Source organism: Periplaneta americana, chromosome 16 (genome assembly GCF_040183065.1).
Source record: "Periplaneta americana isolate PAMFEO1 chromosome 16, P.americana_PAMFEO1_priV1, whole genome shotgun sequence".
In the NCBI taxonomy this organism is placed as follows: Eukaryota; Metazoa; Arthropoda; class Insecta; order Blattodea; family Blattidae; genus Periplaneta; species Periplaneta americana.
Window position 1 is genome coordinate 97,288,817 of NC_091132.1, and position 18,752 is coordinate 97,307,568.

Consider the following 18,752-nt stretch of genomic DNA (forward strand, 5'->3'; position numbering starts at 1 on the left):
TTCTATTTCTTACGTTAGAAGGATCCACTTCGGATAGGTGATTTTTATTTTCTGTATTCTTGAATTCATGACATAAGATATCGCTCGGGCAGTACGGCGACAAACTAATTGCAGTGTGATTCTGAAATTTTGTCTGAAACCTGAGCTTAATATACGAAGCCAATAATATGTTTAAAATGTTTTAAAATTTTATTCCGAAAGACGTTTTTGGAAGAATCCAGAAAAGGTTCATACATAAAATAATATATACAGGAGGTCCATGGTTTGTCCACAAATGGATCTACAAGGCGCATTAACATCATCGCTATCCCGACAAGATCAACAAGCGGATTCATAATTGATCCAACTGTAAGGATGGAAACGTACGAAAATCAACCTACTGAGGTACATCAGGAAAAATGCGACATATACGACCCCATTATACCATATTATAAGAAAAATATCATCTAACGTCGATCGAAGTTATTAGATTACTGATTGGGGCTAGAGGGACCATCACAAAAAGATTCGCGCATTTTTGCAAGCAGTTTGGTCTAGGACAAACTCTTATCACTGAAGTATCTCTGTCTGCAGTGAAGGGATCTATAAAAATCCTAAGAAACTATCTCTACATGTAAATAGATTGATTTCTTTGCTATGGCGATCTGCTCACTTAAGTTGGGTCTTGCAACTAGTGCTAAATAGACGAATGTGATCACCTAATAGCAAATAGATACCGTACTAGGAACTTTTATGTTTCTTCTGGAATTAATGATCTTTTGTTTAGTCGTCTTCCATTATTTATAATTGTGTTATTTCTTTTTCTTTTCCTTCTCCATTGTTTTTTATTATAATTGTGTACCTACCATTTACTCAAAAAAAAAAAACAACAATTTTTTGGTAAGCTTTGTCTTCTAGGCAGCCTTCACTTGGAGGAAGCTATATGATGTTATGATGACCTTGAAAGTGATGTATATTTTAACATCGTACCCTAAACAGGATTGCCTATAATTTTTAACTTCAAGAATCCGGAAAATTGAAATTTTCTGTGACAATACCACACCTTTCGACGTAAGAAATAGAAATCACTTTTGATTTCCTCGGATAATTGTACTAATGTATCACTTGCCGAGAAAATCTGTGATCCTTCAAAATCCAACTAACTTTTGTTCAATGCCCAATACGATTTCACGGATTTCATAAAAAATGAACGCAACAAAACAAATGGACTCTGTAAGAAATTAATTGATGTAGTTCTATTAATTTTCCAGAAACTCGATAATAACTACAAAGAGGAAGAAATTATTTTAATGGAGTGTTTTAGTAAAGTTAATGAACTAAATGATGAACTATTGAAGTTCAATTTGCTACCATTCATGGCCAACATATAGGCCTAGCTAATGTAAGAATGCTATCAAAACGTTAACATCTGCGTTACATACTAAATTTCCAGAAATTAACATTTTCAATCATTACGTAAAAGCGAGACCATCAGGTAGGCTTATCTAACCCAAACTATTATATTTTAGCTGACAGCAAAATACGCTTAAAGAAAAATCGTCTTTGGGTCGTCTTCTACCAGAACGGAGTAATGAACGTAAAACTTAACAGTGAATTTTTGAATGTTGTGAAATATAATTATTTTTAAGTATACATTTCTCATATTAAATTTGATTCAATGATAGACGTTTAAAATACTGTATTATTAATTTTTACTAACTTTCCTCTTGTACCTTACAGGGAGATTTAAAATTGTCAATAAAATCAGAAAACTATGTTTAAAAGGACGGAAGAGTGTGTGCATGTGCAGTGTCCGTCATGTGACTTCACTCACACATCGCGGACCAGTGGCAGTGAGAGGTGTTGTTACGGCTTACCTGTAAAGACTGGTCCACAATAAACCGGGAACGAAATCCAGAACCAGAACGGGAAGAGAAGGATGTGAATGTGAAGATTTTTTATTCACAGTAAACCGAGAACGGGAACGTCTATACGTATATATATATATATATATATATATATATATATATATATATATATATATACACACACAGGGATCTGTTCTATCACCACTACTATTCACTATTTACGTAAATGACATCCCTTCGACTCTACAGCACTGTAAGCATCACCCCTACGCAGACGATTTACGAATCTATATCCATACAACCCCTGACTCACTCAATGACGCAATACAAAATCGTAACGAGAACTTGAATCTATATCTGCATGGGCCAGAAAGTTTGGTTTGACTCTCAATGCAAGAAAATCACAAGCAAACGTAGTGGGACATCATCGTCTATTATGCAATATTACTCCTGCTCTTCCAGTCAAGTTAAACGACACAATAATCCCTTTTGCTTCCTGTGTTAAAAACCTTGGAGTTTACTTTGATACGCATTTAAACTGGAATAACCAAGTAACCCATATTACCAAAAAAGTGCTTTCCATACTACATTCCTTAAACAGCATTCGAAAATTTCTTCCACTATCACTCAAGAAAATACTAGTGGAAACACTAGTAATGGCCCACTTCGATTATTGTGATTTTCTAATGACTGACCTCAATGTCAACCAGTCGCAAAATTACAACGTGTTCATAATTCTTGTGTTCGCTTCGTCTGCGATGTCCGTCGCGCTGACCACATTACCCCATCCTTCCAAACTCTAAACTGGCTACGGCTTAACGAACGTAGAAGTTTTCATTCTCTTGTTCTCCTTTTCCAAGCCCTTCACACTTCTACAACTACCTACCTTGCCTCCCGTTTCAGTTACCTGTCATCATATCATAATCTCTTCACACGCACGCAAAATAGCCGCATACTAGCCATATCAACACATAAGACATCATCGTATTCATCATCATACACAATCTCGCTCTCACGCTTGTGGAATATCCTACCCAGTGACATCAGAGACTGTCGGAATTTAGTAGCGTTCAAAAGCAAACTTATTAAGCATTTTCTTACTGCGTTTAATTTTTAGAGTAGGTTTAATTTTTACTTAATCAATAAAAGAAATGCTTCTCTCTTCTTAACTTTTACAATAAACTGTCTAGCTTTTATTAATCAGTTAATCTTTTAGTGCTTTGATTTTTATTGTATTTGTAAATTTAACATTAATTGAAATTGTATTCTTAATATTGTAGTTGTAATCCCCTGGTAGAGAGGAAGAGAAGGCCTGATGGCCTTATCTCTACCAGGTTAAATAAATAAATAAAAAAATATATATAATTATGCCAATAACAATATGTAAAGTCGATATTACGCCTTCTGATGTTTTTCGTGTATGATTGACCAATGATGTTGCCTCACGAGTAAAGCCAGTCAACATGAACACAAGTTAACCAACTTCAAAATTTATGGCACGGAATACTTAAGACTTCAATTCACGTGGTAGTCTGGTCACATATACATGTAGTATATATTGCAAATGATTCTACTGAATTTCTGAGTTAGTTACAAGTAGTGCATGAAGAAGAAATTATGTCACGGCCTCCTTGCTACAAAATGTACGACAGAATGAATATAGTAGATTGTTTTCGGAAACGAGAATGGCAAAGTTAAAAGTTCGCCAACCTTCTCGTTCCCGTTTCCGGACTCCGGTAAGCTTCTCGTTAATTGTGAAAGCTCACATTTAAATATTGTAATTTAACCATTTTTCCGTTCTCGTTATCGTTGTCGTTTCCGTTCCTGGTTTATTGTGGACCAGCCTTAATAGTATTCTGTAGCTATCTTGTGCGCAAACGCTGTCTGTCACTGCAGCAAAGAATAGAGCAGTAGCAATTGTATAAAGTTAACTAACAAAAACTCTTTCATAAACATTTAACTTAATCCAGAAGAAGTGTTAGTCAATTGGTTAGTCATGCGAACTAGTTTCACAGCACAACAGAGGGGCATGTATCCTTGACCCCGTTAACACTGAATAGCGAGGGTTACGTACTCACACAATCCGCAGTGCTGGAAATCCTTCGCAACACTCAATTGCGTATTTGTGGTTATTAGTTCACTGCGGAGGGAAATGCAAGCCCCGTCGAGACGCGAAGAGAGCTCGTTATTTTTATCTGGCCGTGGGAGGATCCAGCCAGGCTGGGGGTGTGCTACTTCTGCGTATGCTGGATCAACTGTTCAACGAGGACATGGGAAAATTAGCATTATTTACACCTAGTAATGTGGGCTTTACACCAGTTCGGATGTGTTACAAATAATTTCATTGTCGTAAAGAGGTCTCTATCGCAAATACAGTAAGTGTCGGCCTATGCAGCCATTAAGGTACAGTTTCATCGCTGTGTAAAAATGAATCCGAAATTCTACGGTATGGGTGTTTGTTCTTCTTAAACTTAAGTTCGGCGTTACGCCAGTGAATGTAACCTCAGGTAACGTTAGAAGAAAAATTGTGTCTCGTGATTGACGAAATCCATGTATTGTGGGGTCCCTATCACCACGGCATGGCGCGTCCTCAGGTTGCGGATCGAGGAGACGGCCTCCAGATATGGAGGGTAGCTGTGAATATATTGAATAAGCAGTCGCGGACAGCCGATGAGGGGTGGTCCTCCAGCTTGGGGGTTGGGCGAAGGGCTAACAACCCATCACCATAAAAAACAGCTTGTTACGAATCCTTCAAATAAGCCTCGGAATGGGACTGATTCTCTGGCACGACCACAGCAAAGGAATAAGGTTTTGAGATTTGGTACTTGGAATATATAGAATAGACTTTGTAGGAGTACAGGAGGTTAGGTTAGATGGGAACGGCATAACACAAATAGGAGATTATTTGTTGTATTATGGGGAAGGAAACGATAATCACCAATTAGGAACAGGATTCTTTATTCATAAAAGAATAAAATCAGCAATAAAAAAGGTTGAATTTATCAGTGATAGGTTATCGTATTTAGTACTTAAGGGTTAATGGTGCGATATCGTAGTTATAAATGCTCATGCCCCTACAGAAGAGAAAGGGCTAAGAGGGATGAAGTTATAGGAGAATGGAGAAAGTTACACAACACAGAACTGCACGTATTGTATTCTTCACCTGACATAATTAGGAACAATAATTCCAGACGTTTGAGATGGGCAGGCCATGTAGCACGTATGGGCGAATCCAGAAATGCATATAGAGTGTTAGTTGGGAGGCCGGAGGGAAAAATACCTTTAGGGAGGCCGAGACGTAGATGGGAAGATAATATTAAAATGGATTTGAGAGAGGTGGGATATGATGATAGAGAATGGATTAATCTTGCTCAGGATAGGGACCAATGGCGGGCTTATGTGAGGGCGGCAATGAACCTCCGGGTTTCTTAAAAGCCAGTAAGTAGTAAGTAAGTAAGATTGACGAAATATCTATGTTGGTCAATTGGCTGTTGCTCTCACTTCAACGTATGTACGTTATATCATTAAAGGTACTGACATAAAACACGCAAGAGGAGGAATCTACCGCTGGACATTAGTCCTCGAATTACAGTTTCCTCAAAGAGTCGTTTCTAGACTTCGTCGTCTATTGGAAGCGCCGTCTCTCATATAACTGGAATAGAATCTGAAATTCAAATGTAATTCTCTTTCACGAATGAGTAGAATCACAACAATTACGAACTCTTAGTTATTACCGGTAACATATCTTTTCGGTTTCTGCAATTTATTGCGAGCTGCAATGCCGTCTTAGAAGATGTTCTATGCTTAAAAGAATAATATAATACAGCGAAAACTATTACGCGCACTATATAAATTTGCTCTCCACTAGAAAATTTGGTAATTTTAAAGATACGATGGAAGAGCCGTGAAGTCATTGATACATCACGAACGTATCTATTTGTAACTAAAACGGCAGCCATATTGCATAATAAAATCACCATTTTCCTAATAAGCTTAATGAAAACTATAAAATATACAAATGTATAAAATTTTAAGGGGCTAACCGGCCAGCCCACCCATTATCTCCTGGCTTAGTTACCTCATGAGTGGTGCCTCGTTAGTATCACTTGTGAGGTTCAAACGTTTAGTCAACAGGGTAGAGCAAAGAAGCGAAAAGTGTGTGGAGAGAACGAGCTAGGATAGTAAATCACAGTAGGCCTACAAGGAAGACGAATGAGTGAAGTGCAAACAAAGGAGAGTGAAAGTAAGTGGTCAATGAACATGTGGTTGAATCAGATGTAATAACGCACCTGTTTGTTAGGTGGTGGAACAATGACTAGTGATAAACATTATTAATAAACAAAGAGAGACAGATGTAATAAAAGTATGGAGGAGGTGACGAAGTAGGATATCAAATCACAAAATAAATCAAACAAATGAGATAAATAAGTGAAGGAAACGAATTGAGTGAAATGAAGGCACAATGGTTTAATGGTAAGAAATATCTAACAACGAACCTATTATACAGGGATAAAGCAATGATCACTGATTAGTAGTCGGCTAAATAAAATGAGATCCAGATAAGTAAACTGATAAAAAAGGATAGTGACAATTTTGAATAGGTTTAATTAAGTCATTAGTATTGGAATGAAGGAGAAAGTATAAGAAATGAATTGGGGGGTGGATATAAGAGGTTGTATAAAATAGTGAATAGAAAAACGAAACTGTTATAGTGCAAAGTAATGAATAGTGATAAGAATTATAGGAAAAGATAGTATGAGACAAGTTAAAAATGGAAGAAATAAGTAGAGAAATGTATAAGCAATATAGTAAAATAAATACTAGATGATAGTGAAAAATAGTACTGGAAAATAAATATTACTTATGAGAGAAATAATAGATAAGTGGAGGTGAATAGGCATAAAAATTATATTAAAGAGCAAGAGGGGGAAGCATGAATGTGAGGTTTGTGTAAAAATAAGAAAAAAATAATAGTATATATGAAATTTAGGTATAATAGTGCGACCGCAAGAAAGTGTTTATTTAATAATACACTGCCGCAGCGAGGGATTGTTTTTAGGGGTAACTCCCCAAGGGCAACCCAGAAGGGGGGGGGAAGGAACCACTGTTGAAGCTCTGCAACATCATAACGACGACTTACTTCCAGTAACACACAACCTGTTCACAATAATGGCAACTCTCCCTGTACCTACGCGTAGTCCTGAAAGATCATTTTCATCACTAAGAAATTGTACTTTAGAAACAGTACAGAGAAGGAGCAACTTAATGGACTGTCTCTCATATACATACATACCGGTACATGAGAAAGTTTCTGAATGGAAATGATGTGCTCAAGAAGCTAAGAAACGCAGAAGGTTTTAATAGACTGTGTCCGGCTTAAAAGCGTAATAAAATAAAAATGGCCGTCGGTCATTTCGTCGCACTTTATTTCATTTATTTTTTATTTCAGTACATACATATTTTTCATTTCGTCGCATGAAACATTGTTAAATCTGTGCTCACTTATTCTTGATATCCCATGCTCTTCAAGTTGTGTATAGGCCTAAGAGATATCTCGTTCGTCATACTGATTCAAGATGAATAGTTCCTTTACGTGTTTGTCCTTCCATTGCAATGTCTCGCACTTTTAGTACCTCCAATCATGTAGTATATGTTTTTATTTTAATATTTTTGTGAACATGAAGATAGGTGCAGTGACAAGACATATCATAATCCCAGTGATAGCTGTCAGTGTGAATTGTGTGGCCAGAGATGTAATAGATACGGTATCACATATCACTCATAACAGACTAAGATCATTGAGTGAATGTAGTAGAAACTAAACCTCAATTTCCATTCGGGCGATAATTTCCTTATTATTAAAAGAATAAGATGAAAAAGTGTTTTCTTTTTTAAAAGGGAGTAGAGTGGTGATGACTAGATATGAAACAATTCCTTCGTAAACACGATACCAGCGTATATTTGACTCGAGTATTGTACATGACGTCAGAGAGAAGGGGGTTAGAATTGTTTTCTGTAGCGTCTGACAACAGCAACAGTGCTGAACTGTGGTGCTACGTGTCCAGTGCGGTAGTAAGTGAGCGAGTCGATTTTTAACCTGTAGTGCAGTGTTATTGTTATTACTTTATATATTAAGTCATTCTAATATATGTAGGCTTTAGTTGAATTGTACAATCCATAGAGAACTACCAAGAGTAACAACTTTACATTGGTTATATGCAAATGCTCCGAACAGATAGTGCGCAACGTTTATGTTCCACCGAAGTATACTTTGACTGTATGTCTGAAACCTGCTCTTGTTTACATCTGACCTCTGTGCAGAGTTCAGAGACACCCACACTGTATGGTTGAAGCGTAGACAATCTCGTGTTCATGGAAGGAGAGGTTTCATCATTAGTGATGACCAAAGAAGGAAAACAGCATAATGGTTCTCAACCTTCCTCCCGTGTCTTTGTAAAAGTGAACCCAGGGAAATTTCAATGCCGATGCACAGTAAGAATATCTCCCTTTTTAGTGGGAGGGGGTGCGAAGTCGATCAGTACCTACTGTCTAAATGGTCAGATTAGATTGAAGTTTTGAACTGTGAACATCAGGATGTCGAAGTGTTTACATTGAAAGATGAAGCGAAAATTGAAGACTTCGGAGGTAAATAATGATAACCCACATATTCAAATTGCATAGATTTTAATTTTTACTGAAACCACAAGAAGATTGCCATTTGCTAACATATTTACATAATTATTTAACCAAATCAAAGATAATGTGGCTTTTAGACAGTTAACAACCAGAAAACTGTCAATCTCAATTTTGAGGATTATCACTATTAACTCCCGAGGTCTTGAATTATTACTGATATTGAACGTGGTCTATCCCAAGAGGCATTAATACTTTATGTATAGCAACGTCAGTAGTATAAAAATAGACACTTCAGTATTGGTAAACCTCGGATGTAATGAACGAAATATGTTGGTGCGCAGAGATTCACTATAACCGGAATTGACTGTACTTTTATTGAAGGTCCTGTTAACTTATAAAATGCATTTATTAAGTAGAAAATGATTATAATAGATCATGCGTGGAGATTATTTTCTGTGAAAACTCGAACGTCGTACCGTACGATTAATAGGACCCTCGCAATCCCACATTTAAAAGGTGCCGGAGTCAGAGTAGTGACGTCACACATCCCAGGTCGCGGCTAACGAGAAAGACAGGTTACGGCGCGACGTCACATTCTTAGTCGGAACATGGCCAATACCGAATAAGTTTATACTGGGTGTTCATTTCAAAGTGTGTCATGACGTCACTGTTGTGTCACCGATTTGAAGCGAGTTTCAGATTATATGTCAGAGAAGTTGCCTATTATTTAAGGCGTTCTTCAATCTGAACTTGAGAACGTGTACGGTATAACTTGAACGTCGTAGCAACAGATGGCTGTCTGTACGGTCTGTGTGCTACCACAACCTCTTTCGAACTGTGTTTTGCGCCGGCAAGTCGTACGCAGGGTATTTGTTATCATCGGTTGCGTACGGTTACATTCCACAACACAAATCAAATGCTCCGTGTCCATGTTAGCCGTCGAAGTTAATGTCAACAAATACGCAAGTAATCGTCTTAACCCTCTCCCCATATCCCGACAGTACGTATTTCCAAACAGTTCACATTCCTGTCACTACCGGCGTTACCGTACATATCGGTACGTACTCTTCAGAATGAACGCCGTACTTGCTAGGCAACTTCTCTGCCTCATAGGTTATACACCTTTGCGGAAGTGTAGGAAGATTGAATTTTTCTAGGCTCATCGGCTAGCCACATGACGGCATACAGCGAGCCATGACACACTTTGAACTGAACACCCAGTATATAAATGCACGTTTAAAATGAGTTTAATATAGCAATTCCTTTGGTTTTTGTAGAACTTAGGACATGTATTTATATTAAGCGATTGTCAATATGGTCATGACTACACCATGATAATCACGTGACTCCAATTCGTGCCGAAGCCTAGAGTAGTGACGTCACACATCCCAGCTCGTGGCTAACGAGAAAGACAGGTTACGGCGTGACGTCACATTCTTAGTCGAAAATGGCCAACATTGAATACGTTTATATATAAATGCACGTTTAATGTGAGTTTAATATAGCAATTCCTTTGTTTTTTTTAGAACTTTGTACATGTATTTGTATTAGGCGATTGTCACGATGGCCATGACTAAAATATAGTCCGAGATACGAGTAAGCATGTGACTCCGAGTCGCACCGTTCAGTTTTTTTGCTGCGCAAGTGGTCAGTATGGCTTTTCTAGTTCAAGTAATTAAAACTTATCTTACAATTATTTTGACGAGTAATAGTCGAAATTAGGCCATGAACTATCAATTCGAGCCCAGGAGAAGTTACAAGGATATGGGAAGAAAATTGCAATCTACGTGCCAAGCAGTTTCACTCTATGTAAACCGCACTGCAATCAGTTTAGAGAACATGTCAGAGTGAATGTGAGTGAAGCCGAGGCCCCCGGTATATACCGGATACCGGGGACCTCGGTCAAGCTCAGTCGGGAAAATGTCGTCGAGTAATGCAGAATTACTGCTTCTCGCCTTGTTGAAGTCGGGAAAGAACTTCACCAGAACACTTTCCCATGCATTTAATTTTGCACTATTGTTTGAGTACTCTTCTGATCTGCTGTCTCACAAGGCAGGAGATTTCTCAACTTCACATATAAAATCTTTTTTATTAACTTTGCTCTCAAACGAGTTCGTTAATTATTTCGTCAAATCTTCCGTTTTCGTATTGTTCGCCGTTGTTTGCAATTCTTCCTCTATCGCACTGTTACCTGTTGTCCGCTCTTCTGCACCCGTGAAAATACAAAATACGCAGAAAGAACTAAACGACACAAACGTGCAATCCGCGTCAACTGTATCTGCTGAGGATTTGTTGACGAGACAGGTCTGGGGTCTGTGCACGCAGGTGAATTTCATGCAATTAATTTCCTAGTGTAATGAGCTCCTATGTGTATAGACCAGTCCCGGGCTCAGCCCTTCTAAAGCCAAGGCAATCCAAGTATAGTCGTTGTTTACATAGGCTAGTTTCATTCTATATTTAGTTTCGTTTATTTTATTTTCCTTTTCAATAAAACAATATAAGTTCAGTAAAATAAGGACTGAAAATGGTTGCATTTATAAATGATCATTCGTTTTAGTGAAAAGTGTTGGTACAGGAACATTTGAAATACAAATTTCCAATATCGTTGATATTATTTATATAACATTTCTTATTATGAAATTAAAAAAATATCATTTTATATATGTACTCAGAACAGTAAAGTAAGTTATGAAAAAAAAAACCTTTGATTCTGAAATTTTGTTTCAGCGAAAAATGTGTGTGTGCGTGAATGCGTGTGTATGTCTTTTTTTCTCTATACAAATATGCACGCTTTGATCGATATTTGTTAAAATTTGAACATTTAGCCTGCATAACCAGGAGAAAAACATAGGTTACATAAAACTTAGACTTTTCAAAAAAGATTTTAATCTCGAATTGTTTTTCTATGCTTTCCTTTAAAAAATATAGCAGGATTGATTGACTATTAATGGAGCTAAGACATGATAAATATTTAAGGGTCCAGGAAATATGGAACAAGCCCATGCTTCATAGCGCGCTCCTGTGATCAAGATGACGTCATGCGAAGAACCGCACAGAACTCGTCCGGCATTTGCCTTCACCATTAAGTTACCATAATCCCATCACGGGTTCATCCAGTTCCATGCCGGAAATTGAATCCGGATCCGCTAGAAATATTTCTAGGGCTTGACGCGGAGAGGAGTATGCATTCTGTTCAGGCTAAGCTGGCAAAATATTATTATTTTTATGTTAATATGTATAAATTTCAGAATTATTTTCTACTCGTCGTGGGCGGTATGTAAGACCAATAATATTCATCTTTCAGTTTTATATCACACATAATATGTTATACATAACATTAACGTTTCTATATAACCGACAGTTTTTAATATGAAAAAAAAAACTGTGAATCGCTGTGTAGTTAAGTTTTTTTCTTAGCAGTGCTCCCATATTTTATAATGCGAAGTTACATTAACATGTTCTCCTACTACGATATGCTATTCCAATGACTTACTTACTGGCTTTTAAGAAACCCGGAGGTTCATTGCCGCCCTCACATAAGCCCGCCATTGGGCCCTATCCTGAGCAAGATTAATCCATTCTCTATCATCATATCCCATCTCCCTCAAATCCATTTTAATATTATCTTCCCACCTACGTCTCGGCGTCCCTAAAGGTCTTTTTCCCTCCGGCCTCCCAAATAACACTCTATATGCATTTCTGGATTCGCCCATACGTGCTACATGCCCTGTCCATCTCAAACGTCTGGATTTAATGTTCCTAATTATGTCAAGTGAAGAATACAATGCGTGCAGTTTTGTGTTGTGTAACTTTCTCCATTCTCCTGTAACTTCATCCCTCTTAGCCCCAAATATTTTCCTAAGCACCTTATTCTCAAACACCCTTAACCTATGTTCCTCTCTCAAAGTGAGAGTCCAAGTTTCACAACCATAAAGAACAACCGGTAATATACTGTAACTGTTTTATAAATTCTAACTTTCAGATTTTTTGACAGCAGACTGGATGATAAAAGTTTCTCAATCGAATAATAACAGGCATTTCCCATATTTATTCTGTTGTTTAATTTCCTCCCGAGTAGCATTTATGTTTGTTACTATTGCTCCCAGATATTTGAACTTCTCCACCTCTTCAAAAGATAAATTTCCAATTTTTATATTTCCATTTCGTACAATATTCTCGTCACGAGACATAATCATATACTTTGTCTTTTCGGGATTTACTTCCAAATCTATCTCTTTACTTGCTTCAAGTAAAATTCTCGTGTTTTCCCTAATCGTTTGTGGATTTTCTCCTAACAATATTCACGTCATCCGCATAGACAAGCAGCTGATGTAACCCGTTCAATTCCAAACCCTCTCTGTTATCCTGGACTTTCCTAATGGCATATTCTACAGCAAAGTTAAAAAGGAAAGGTGATAGTGTGTCTCCTTGCTTTAGCCCACGCATCTGACAGAAACTGACGTATACGAACTCTGCTGTCATGAGCGAATAATCTTAAACGAATCCTCGCCTTACCTTGGTGCCCAGCAATTACCTTAGTTTAGTGTGAAAATCTGTCCCTTATGAAACCGACAAATGGAGACAAAGCAATACAAAGCAAAATTGTTGTAGACAATTTCCTGTTACAGTCACGGACAATACAGTACTTACATGGAACAGCTGCGGGCAGAGTGTGTCCCTTGCTTTCCTAATCTACGACGATACTGACAATAACCGTGTGACATGCTGTGATTCATATCTTATCTAGAAAACACTCTTATCCGGATATCTCTTAATTTATTTAGAATGCTTTTCTATCCTTTTTTCCGTTCTGAAATTCCTCCGTATATCTTTCTGAAGATTATTGCGATACAAAGATCCACCTATCACTCATACATACACGTCAAAGCTTCTGCTTGTTCTCATTTCTCGTCTTCATCGTCATCGTCGCAATTACGAGTAGTTTAGCTTTTCTTTTTAACTTAAAGTACCGGTAATATTCAAAGATTAAAATGATAATACAGTAGCAAAAGAATAAAAATGAATGATAATGGCGCAGAAACTAAAGTATTGTAATGAAGCCTGTTTATCACCGGCAGCTCTTTGCCTCCTGACAGTCCGTTCTTCATACACTGCAGTCTATAGCCTTTCTGAGCGATTAACAGATGTTCTGTCTACAGACGTTTCGTCAACGATTCATTTTACCTAATTGTCTTCGTCATCAAGATGCATTTGACAACTGAGAAACTCGACAAGGGGAATGTCAACAACAGATATTTCGTCAATGAAATAGTTTGACTATTTGTGAAATTCGTCAACGAAATATTTTGACTATTTGTCAAATTCACCAATTGAAAAATTTGACGAATATGAATGGAAATAATGAAGTGTAAAAGCGTAAATTTTATTTGTCCTATTTATACATCTACGTTGTCTATGGAAATAATGAAGTGTGAAACGTAAATTTTATTTGTTCCATTCATACATCTACGTTGTCTTCTGCATATAATTTCAAATTGTAGCTGATTGAACGCAAATAACGGTATATATCATTGTTTATTTCATATTCGTCATATTTCCGCACAACATTTTCAATTCTGGTCTGACTTAAGGTCTTGCCACACAGAATGCGGGCTACCGCAGCGTCCTGCGATCCTAGCACGCAGCGGGAAGGACGCTGAACTGTTTTACACAATATTGCAGCATCCCCGTCACACACGCGCCGTTCTAACGCAGCGGGCTGGAGGAGGACGCAGCGGGCTAGTTTCAGTTTGTGTTTCGAGTCTGTTGCCCGTTGCGTTCTGCGTTCTAGTAGGAACATGGAGACTGAAAAACTCATAGAAGAGGTACGGAAATATAAATTTTTGTACGATCCCGGACATCTGGAGTACAAAAACGTTGTGAAGAAGGCGGAGAAATGGAAGGAAATAGGATTTGCCTTGAAGTTATAAGGTAAGTGTATTATATACTTTGTATTTCAACATAGTTTTATTTATGTCGATATTACGTAATTTACGTAACACAGAAAATAGGAATCCAGTAAAATTAATAAGACATTTAGCCTACATACTAATAAAAGGAGTAGAAATCTAAGAATTAGGCCTAATAAATAATTTATATAATAATAGAAGCAGAAATCTAAGAATTAATTATTATTAAGTAATTCACATAATCATAGTAAAAGATAGAAATCTAATAATTAATAAGTCATTTACAGAATAATTGAAGCAGGAATCTACTATGTATAAATATTTTTATAATGAATCATTATTGAAATAATTGACAAAATGTTGTCGAACTTCCAAAGCAGCACTGTTTGCTCTGCGGTTACTTAGTGTTTGAGAAAGCAGAATCCACTCTATGTTATCATAGCTTTCGCACCGTCCGGACGCGGGTGGCACATATGTCACGCATTGGTTTCAATGCCTTATAACTTTTTTGTAAATTGATTTTTGACTTATTTCTTTTCAGATCTGTATAAAGTAAACTTGGGAGACACACCATGGAGAGATTGAATCCTGAACAGCGCACGAAACTGATTGAACTTTATTTTGAGAATCAAAGGTCCATCATCCTCACTCAGAGAGCATACCGTCGGCACTTCCATGTGCGCCACTGTCCTCATCAGACTACAATTCTGCGTCTGGTAGCACGATTTCGGCAAAATTATTCAGTCTGCGATCGCCCAAGAACGGGTAGACGACGTTCAGTTCGAACTCCCGAAAACATTGAGCGAGTGAGGGACAGCATTAATGACAAACCTGAAACATCAACCCGAAGACGTGCCGCTCAGCTTGGCATGAATCGAAGGTCGCTGCAAAGGATTTTAAGGACTGATTTGAAATTGTTCCCATACAAACTGCAACTGGTGCAGAGAGTGTCTCCCGCAGATGCACAAGCCCGTCTCAGGTATGCAGTTCGCTTCCAAAACTTGGCGAGGGAACAACAGGACTTTCTCCAGAATCTGATAATGAGTGACGAAGCCCATTTCCACCTAAATGGTGTTGTCAACAAACAAAACTGCCGAATATGGGCACGGGAAAACCCCAAGGCCATCGTTCCGCGTGATTTGCATCCAATAAGATGTACGGTGTGGTGTGGTGTAACCTCAGAACGGATCATCGGTCCGTATTTCTTTGAAGAGAAAGGTGTTGTCGTAACAGTAACAGGAGAGCGGTATCGCAACATGATCAGGGACTTTCTCAGACCAGCTGTGGCGAATAATGCTGCACACTGGTTTCAGAAGATGGAGCCACTGCTCACACAGCACGTGAAACCAGAGCACTGTTAACAGAACTTTTTGGCGAGCGAGTGGTATCCCGGTTTGCTGATTTCAACTGGCCATCACGTTCCCCAGACTTGACAGTCCCAGATTTTTTTCCTTTGGGGATATTTGAAAGAACGTGTATACGTCAACAAACCAGCAACCATCGAGCAACTCAAAGACAACATACTTGCCGAGATTCTTGAGTTGCAGTCAGCAATTCTTCACAAAGTTATGGACAATACACTAAAAAGAGCCACTCTTTGTGAACTGCGAATGGCGGTCATTTGAAGGACATAATTTTTCATACCTAGTGTTTTCACATTTCCCAACTGTGTACTTCTCATCTCAGACAGGAATAATTTTGTGCATGCTCAAACAAAAACGTTATAAGGCATTGAAACCAATGCGTGACATATGTGCCACCCTTAAATAGATAGATACACAATAGCCACTCGAAATAGAAACTGAGCAGAATCCACTCTATGTTATCATAGATTTCGTACCGTCCGCACGCACTAGTATATCGCTGTACGTGTGTGTGACGTCTTTGATCGCAGTCTGCTGCGTTTTTCTGCAACGTCCTGCCCGCTGCGGTAGCCCGCATTCTGTGTGGCAAAGCCTTTAGAATACATCCTTTTTAATAGGTCACTTAACATTGTGGTGTTTTCCCAGTAGTTCTGTTATAATTATGCTGTTTTCACGTTGGTCCTTGCGAATGTTGTGTAGAAGCTTCCAGATATTAGCATGGTGAGTAACAACCATTTTCTAGAATTTCGTCCTCTAATATAGGACGGCCCCTGTTGGATTGTACTAGTCTTCCAATATCGAAACTTTTGGTTAGAATCTGCACTAAAAATCTATACATGTTTATACTCGTACTAAAAATTTTGATTACAATTTCATGTCCAAAACCATGGAAACGATAATTTCATGTTCAAAACCATGGAAACGATAATTGTGTTGACGAAATGTTACAATATGTGTTGACGAAAAATCCTTGTGCGAATTTTCCTCTTGACTAAAATAAATGTAGGCAAAAAGACTCGCGATGAAATGACTGTAGTCATACTGTCCGTTGATAAAAAAAAATGTTGACGAATTGTCAGTAGACGTATTGCTGTTCAGGAAACGTCCTGGAAGCTCTTGAGCTGGAACTATTGCCCACCGCTGTGGAGTAACGGTTAGCATGTCTCGCCGTGGAACGAGCGGGCCCGGGTTCAAATCCTGCTTGGGAGAGGTACCTTGATTGAGGTTTTCCCTTAACCAATTGAAGCAGAATTATTGGGGAACTATCGGCGTTCGACCATGAACTCATTTCATCATCATAATTACACTTCGTCTGTTTCGTAATCTCCGTTTCTTTCCCATATTTCGGGTTTGCTTCGATATAGAGTCGGCTGCGGGCCGCCAGCGAACTTGGACTTCGTAGTATGTGGTCACTAGTAGTGCAGTGTACCATGAGCTCTCCCCTGGGGTCTCACAAGTGGTACCAACATGGCACCACTTATGAGGCAACTAGGCCAGGATAGGGTGGCCAGTTCCTTTTCTCCTCCATTGCGTACATTGGTTTTCCCCTTGGCGATATACGAAAGTAGAAGTCCCTCAAGGTACCGTGCTTGGACCACTGCTTTTCTCCATTTATTAATAATGACGTGACTACAAACTTACATTACTTCAAGTATCACATTTACGCAGACGACTTACAACTCTATATACACTCCCGACCAGACGAAATTGATGCAACTATTGGCAAACTTAATCATGACTTGAATCAAGTTTCTTCATGGACGAATAAGTTCGGACTTAGGTTAAATGCTAATAAGTCACAAGCTGTAATAATTTTACATAAAAGACTACTGAACATAATGAACAACAGACATATCCCAATCATTACAGTAAATAATGCCACTATTCCGTACCATTCCGTCGTCAGAAACCTCGGCATTTACTCAGACGAAAATTTAAATTTGGAATGCCAAATAAAGGAAATATCCAAGAGAGTGTGCTATGCCATGCACTCTCTTAACTCAGTGTTTCTCAAACGTTTTTGAAGTGGGGACCACTTTTTTAAGTCAGAACAGTTCCGCGGACCACCTTACTCTTGTTCCCTTCGAAAGCAAATTTATCATTTTTGTAGCATATTTCAATACCTTTAGTCCACACCTGTGGAGTAACGGTTAGCGCGTCTTGCAGCGAAACGAGGTGGCCCGGGTTCGATTCCCGATCGGGGCAAGTTACCTGGTTGAGGTTTTTCCGGGGTTTTCCCTCAACCCAATATGAGCAAATCCTGAGTAACTTTCGGTGCTGGACCCCGGACTCATTTCACCGGCATTATCACCTTCATCTCATTCAGACGTTAAATAACCTAAGATGTCGATAAAAAGCGTCGTAAAATAACCTACTTAAAAATAATAATACCTTTATAGTCTACTTATATTTTAAAATAGAGTTAATTAATTGAAATTAATTAAATTAAATTAATTTTTATTAGTATTAACTAATTAAGCTAATGTTAATAGAAGAAAATTGATTTTTGTTTCTTTAATAATTCAAGACTATTATATTTCGGATAATCTTTAACTTATTAAGTGAAAAAAAAAATAAATGTTGGTACTCACACAAAATGAGATGAATGAGCCTGCCGATTGTTGTACAGCTGTTCTATATTTGGACATATGCTGGTAAGCTAAAGTCGGAGATTGTCACATATATATATATATATATATATATATATATATCGATTTTGGTAGCCTACTTTGTTTTTATTACAGTTAGTGATGAAAACCCTTTCTAACACAGATACGTAGAAGCAAACTGAATTATAATCTCTAAAGCACCATTGTACAGTTCACTATAGTCTCTTTTCACTTGTGATGCGGTTCAGAAATTAACCATACCTTCTGCTTGGAATTTCATTTTAAGTCCGGTTTCATTCGAGAGTTCAATTAACTGTTCTTTTTCACTCAATGAAAGTTTGTTAGTTTCAATATCGCAATGAAAATTCGTCATATTTACTTGGAAAA

At 37.9% G+C, this 18,752-nt stretch overlaps 2 protein-coding genes across 6 annotated transcripts in view; one reads left to right on the top strand and one right to left on the bottom strand.

Moving 5' to 3' along the window:
* Nucleotides 1-13,219, bottom strand: part of LOC138690970 (transmembrane channel-like protein 7) — a 93,557-nt gene extending 80,338 nt beyond the window's left edge. The window contains exon 1 of the mRNA XM_069812580.1: nt 13,134-13,219. The gene's annotated coding sequence lies outside the window, so the exon portion shown is untranslated. The remainder of the gene's footprint in view (nt 1-13,133) is intronic.
* The window catches only part of CalpA (calpain A), a 560,472-nt gene that overhangs the window by 44,174 nt on the left and 497,546 nt on the right, over nt 1-18,752 (top strand). The gene's annotated exons all lie outside the window — the stretch shown is intronic.